Genomic DNA, 6,000 nt, shown 5'->3' on the forward strand with positions numbered 1-6,000 from the left:
CATTTTGAAGGAAGAAAGGAATTAATAATGTAAAAAAATTAAAAACAGCATAAAAAATCAAATAAAGGACGCTAGATCCTAGGTGTGTTTTGGTTTGGTTATTGAAAAAAGGGAAAGATAAGAAAATAAAAAAAAGGAAAAAAGAAAAAAAGGGAAATGTTCAAAAATTTGAAAAAATAGATACAATAAAACAGAATAAAATGAAATGATGGAAGTAAAATAGAATTAAAAAATTTACAAAAAAGTAAAAAACATAGTAAAAAAATTAAAGAAAAATCTTAAAAATTTTTTTTAAACGTTTATTTATTTTTGAGACAGAGACAGAGCATGAACAGGGGAGGGTCAGAGAGAGAGGGAGGCACAGAATTTGAAACAGGCTACAGGCTCTGAGTGTCAGCACAGAGCCCGACGCGGGGCTCAAACTCACGAGTGGTGAGATCATGACCTGCGCCAAAGTTGGATACTTAACTGACTGAGTCACCCAGGTCCCCCTAAAGAAAAATCTTTTTAATAAAAATGGAAAATAAAAATAAATTTTCCTTCTGATAAATTTTCCTTCTGTATTAAAGAATAGGAAAAGAAAAGAAAAAATTGAATAGATGGACCAGTGAACTGAATGAAATATGATTGAAATTACATTGTTTTCCCCTAGAATTCAAATCATGAAGCACTTTATAGTCCATAAACTAAGCAGGAGAGACTTATGGTGGTCCTCAAGAACATGGTTGGCCCAGCTGGGTGAGGCTTAGTGTAACAGCTCCCTTCTCCACTAGATGGCACTACTTAGCTTACTGGGGTGGATTGCTGTGGTGCATGTAGCGGTGTATGCGCATGTGTGCAAGGGGTGAAAATGGCACCACCTACCTACCCAGTCTCTAGTATCAGACTTGTGTGCTCTCTATGACTTGCAGTCCAGCACCGCTGTGTTGTATCTGGCTTCTGTCCACTCCCTGCTTCTATACTGTTCGCGACCAAGCTGTCAGGCTGCCGGGCACCACCTTCCTCCTGAGTTTTATCCCAAATGGGGCTGTGTTTCCCAACCCCTCACTTCTGAGGGACTGTGGCTTTGACCCGTTCTGACTCTCTGGGGGAGGGTATCACTGAGCAATGGCCAGGTGCCAGCCCGCCCCCAGGAACGTTCGCCAGACTGTGCCACTTCCTATGCCCAGAGACTGTGGCCAGCACCAGCCCACCCGAGAAAAAGTTTGTGCAATTGTGTAGCAGCAGCATTTCAGGGATTGTGGCAAATCACAGCACACATTTGGCACCAGGCTTTACCATTAACATCCTTGCTCCAATCCCAGTGGATGTGGCCATTCTCCGGGGTCTGCTGGGACCTTTGGTTGTGGGGAGGCCACACCACCTCTACCAGCAGGGGACCTGTCTCTCCCCGTGTGGCCCGAGGGTTTCTTGGGCCTTGCTCTCTGCTCCTGGGGATATGCCCTTCCCACCAGAGCACCGCCAGGTATCAAGCTGTGGAGTTTCAGATTATGTGCTCCCCCCGTTTATAGAGTCTTAATGGTATTTAAATGGTCTCCTTTCCCCTTTCTCCCTTTTTTGTTCAGTCCCTTGTGGCTGTTTCCACTCTTCCTTTTTCTCTCCAGCTGCTTTGATGGGGGTGCTTTTCCCATACTCTGCCCCCACCCCCATCTCTGTCTTCTCTCTGCAAACGAAAACAGCTCCCTGTACTCCAGGGCTTCTCTCTCCTCCAGTTCACCTCTCTACATTGCATACCTGCCAAATTCTGCGGTTCAGGTTGTGCAAATTGTTCTGTTAATCCTCAAGTCAGCTTTCTTGGTATGCAAGATGGTTTAGTGTTGATCTGGGCTGCATTTCAGGGATGAGAGATGTAAAATAACTTCCATCCTGTTCTGCCATCTTGGCCCCTCACCACCGCCCCCATTTTTTAAATGTTTGTTTATGACAAAAAATTTTTAAAAATGTTTATTCATTTTTTTGGGGGGGGGGTGGGGGAGAGAGAGACAGAGTGTGAGTGGGGGAGGGACAGAGAGAGAGGGAGACACAGAATCAGAAGCAGGCTCCAGGCTCTGAGCTGTCAGCACAGAGCCTGATGCACGGCCTGAACCCATGAACCATGAGATCATGACCTGGCCAAAGTCAGAGGTTAACCGACTGAGCCACCCAAGCACCCCTAATGTTTATTTATTTTTGAGAAATACAGAGAGAAAGAGAGAGAGAGAGAGAGAGAGAGAACAAGCAGGAGAGGGGCAGAGAGAAAGGGAGACATGGAATCTGAAGCAGGATCCAGGCTCTGAGTTGTCAGCACAGAGCCCGATGTGGGGCTCAAACCCACGAACTGCGAGATCATGACCTGAACCAAAGTCAGATACTTAACTGACTGAGCCACCCAGGTGCCCCTTCCTTCCTTCCTTCCTTCCTTCCTTCCTTCCTTCCTTCCTTCCTTCCTTCCTTCTTCTTCTTCTTCTTCTTCTTCTTCTTCTTCTTCTTTTTAAAATTTATTTATTTATTTTGACAGAGAGAAAGCATGATTTGGAAAGGGTCTGAGACAGAGGTGAGAGAGAAAGAATCCTAAGCAGACTCAGTGCAGAGCCCCATGTGGGGCTTGAACTCATGAGCTGTGACATCATGACCTGAGGCAAAGCCGGACGCTCAACAGACTGAGTCACCCAGGTGCCTCAAGACTTCCTATTTCTCAGATACCCTTTTGTACTATCGGAATTTCTGTTCTGTGCATTAACTATATTTCAAAAAGATAAGAGAAAAAAGAAAGAAACTGTATTAAAAATTTTTTTTAATGTTTATTTCTTTCTGAGACAGAGAGAGACAGAGCATGAGTGGGGGAGGGGCAGAGAGAGAGGGAGACACAGAATCAGAAGCAGGCTCCAGACTCTGAGCTGTCAGCACAGAGCCCAACTCGGGGCTCGAACTCACGGACCATGAGATCATGACCTGAGTCTAAGACGGTCGCTCAACCGACCGAGCCACCCAGGCGCCCCAGAAACTGTATTTTTAAATGTTATTTACTTCTCCAAAGAGCCAGGGAGGAAAGAAAGAGGAAGAGCAGTTTTGGGGGGGAAAGAATCCCTCAAATGAACCTGATTTTTCCTGGGTTTTCTTTTCACTCTCATTTCCTGGTTTGCCTTTTCTGTTCTCAACCGCCTCTCTGATTGCTTGCTTTCCTTTTCAAAAACTCCTTTCTGTTTCTCTAATGCTTGTATTCAAATTTGAAGCTGTTTTTGCACACTTGGATAGAACTCTGCATAATTAACTTTTACTAATTTTTGCTCAACTCCTAATCAAATGATAACTAAAGTGTAATGTCATTTCTTAGCATATATACCTATACCTGCCAAATAGACTACTTTAGTCTGCATGATTTTTATGGGTCAAAAGCATGCCTTTAGATGGAGAAAATATGTCTGTGATGAGGATAAATTTTGGGGGTTGTTTCATACTCAAGATTGAGGTTTTTAATCAGAATACATTTGAGGACATTAGATGTCTCCTTTATTCACAATATGCTTCCAAAGAGTCAAGATTTACTAAATTCTACCTCTCAGGATTTTAAAGTGAATGTGCACTCTCTACCACTTTTGTTGCCAAGGGAGCTCGCATCTGCCCTGGAAAACCTTCCCGTGGAGCGATGTCAGCAGAGATAAATGAATGAGAGTACATGCAGTTCTGTAATAATAGTGCAATTTGGCTAAAGGGTGACATCATCTTTTCACTGTTGTATCTGCCATTCTAAGTAGCAGTGAGTCCAGCTGAGCTAGAGAATGAATTACAGGGAGAGTGCACCGGCAAGGTGGGATTAAACGTAAAAAATGGAATGGAAAGTTAAATTTAAAAAGAAGGTAGCTTTGCGTATATCCAGTCCGCAATATATTTTTTCTTATGTATGGTTTTGATTTAATCACTACATCATAATTTGCCATCATTTTGGATTATGTGGAAAGATGCAAAGCCTCTTTCCTAATGGCTGTTTTGCTATATATACACATGGGTCCCACCAGAGTATAAATAGGGACGTTGGAATTGATTTTAGTCTTTAAAGGGCACATTTAAATGCTGGCAGATAAAATGCCTTTATCAGTTCAATTCACTCACTGTGATTCCACATGCCTCACTGGTAACACTTGAGGGAGGGCTTGCTGGGTTTTATTTGGATGCCAAGAGAAGAATATCACCATCGTTCATGCTGATGAACCCTGGACACAGTTTGTTTCTGGGGAGGAGCAGTATGTGACTCTGTATTTGTTCTTTGAATGCTGGATCAGTATTAACTCATTGCTTTTTTTTTTCTTTTTAAGTAACAGCTTTATTGAGATAGAATTCACATACAAAAATACTGCTTTTGTTTGCTGATTTTTTATATTCCTGTCCTCTGATGTTCACAGGCATCAGATAAATTTCTGCAAAGGCACTGATAGTAGTTTTGAGGAACAAATACTGCAGATGGGTCAAATCAAAGAATCAAATTTCAAAGGTGGTTTAAGGAATCATGAAAAGGAGGGAAGAGCAGAAATGAAGGAAAGAGAATTCTAGAAGTAAAATGAGCAGTTGATTATTGAAAAGAAAATCTGCCGTTTGAATAAGGACCAAAGAGCTTTCATTATTGGCTCCCCACTTGGCTGTGTCTTTTTTTGAGCAGCAAGTCCCACGATCAAGAAACCAGAAGGAAAGTGGACTTTAATTAGTAGTAATGACAATGTTCCAAACATCAACAGTGAATCTCCTAGGCAATTTCATTTCCAAAGCATGTTTGCATGTATCACAGGTAAATTTTTTTTCGTGAACACCATTTTTAACATAGGATTTTATTTGCAGAAGCTATTTTTGTGACCTAAAGAAAAAATGGCTCACTGAAACAGAACTTTGCTGATCTGGTTTCAAAGAATTCTACGAGATGAAACATTCCATGGAACTGAACATAGAATGGGCATATCTGGTAATGAAAATGTTCTTTTGGTCCAGCATTATGTTTTATGCTTTAAAAGTGTTAGTATGCAAGGAACAGGGAGGAACAGGACAAGAGGAAGTAGGAAAATACTTTATATTTGAATATGCTTTATATTTTCCAAAATACTCAGACCCACCAAAGCCTGGTAGCAAGTATTATCCTCATTTTACAGATGATAAACATGCTTCTAAGAAATATGTATTATGAGTGATAGAAAATCCATCTCAAACTGACCTAAGCAACAAAAGGTATGTCTTTCTGTGTGTGTGTGTGTGTGTGTGTGTGTTTTGGCTCAGAGAGTTGAAAAGTCCAGAGCAGGAACTAGCTTTCAGTGTGCCATGAAAGAGGTGTTCAGTTGATACCATCAGGGTCCAATTTCTCTAGACAACTTCCAGTTCTGTTTTCCTAATATTCAGTTTTCAGTTTTCTTCTAAGACAGGCTTCTTTCCTCCTGAGGAGGCAAGATGGTTGTTAACAGGTCTAAAAAAAAAAAAAAAAAAGTACCTCTTTCTCATAGTCCCAACAAAAGTCTAGTGATTGTGTCTCATTGCCTGTGATTAGGTTACATGTTCATCCCTGAATTTATCACCGTGGCCAGAAGGATGCAGTCCTCTGATTAGCTAGGCCAGAGACAGTAACTCCTGGACCAAATGTATGGAAAGGGGTCAGCATGGCTTTCCACAGAAGGAAGCCATTCCCCACAGTTTTATTGAGATATAATTGATAGCTAACATTGTGTAAGTTAAAATGACCTAATTTTGTATCTCTAGTGTAGGCTGATTAAATGTTCCACTGATACTGATATGATATATTTTCTTTTTTTTTTTTGCAACTGGATTCTAAACTTTTTGAGGGTAAGGGTTATATTTTGATAGTTTTTATGTCTTTATGCACAGTGTTTAGCATGCTTATTTGCCTTTGATCAAAATTCAGGAGATACTTGATTGAGTGATTGAGTTTTCCTGGTGAGATTATTAAATTAACTTGTAAAGTGTTATGGGAGCAGTTGGATACTGATTCCTTATTTATTGTGGTGAAAGAGGGGAGGGGAGGGTGGA

Source organism: Panthera pardus, unplaced genomic scaffold (genome assembly GCF_024362965.1).
Source record: "Panthera pardus isolate Hobbes unplaced genomic scaffold, ASM2436296v1 HiC_scaffold_2, whole genome shotgun sequence".
In the NCBI taxonomy this organism is placed as follows: Eukaryota; Metazoa; Chordata; class Mammalia; order Carnivora; family Felidae; genus Panthera; species Panthera pardus.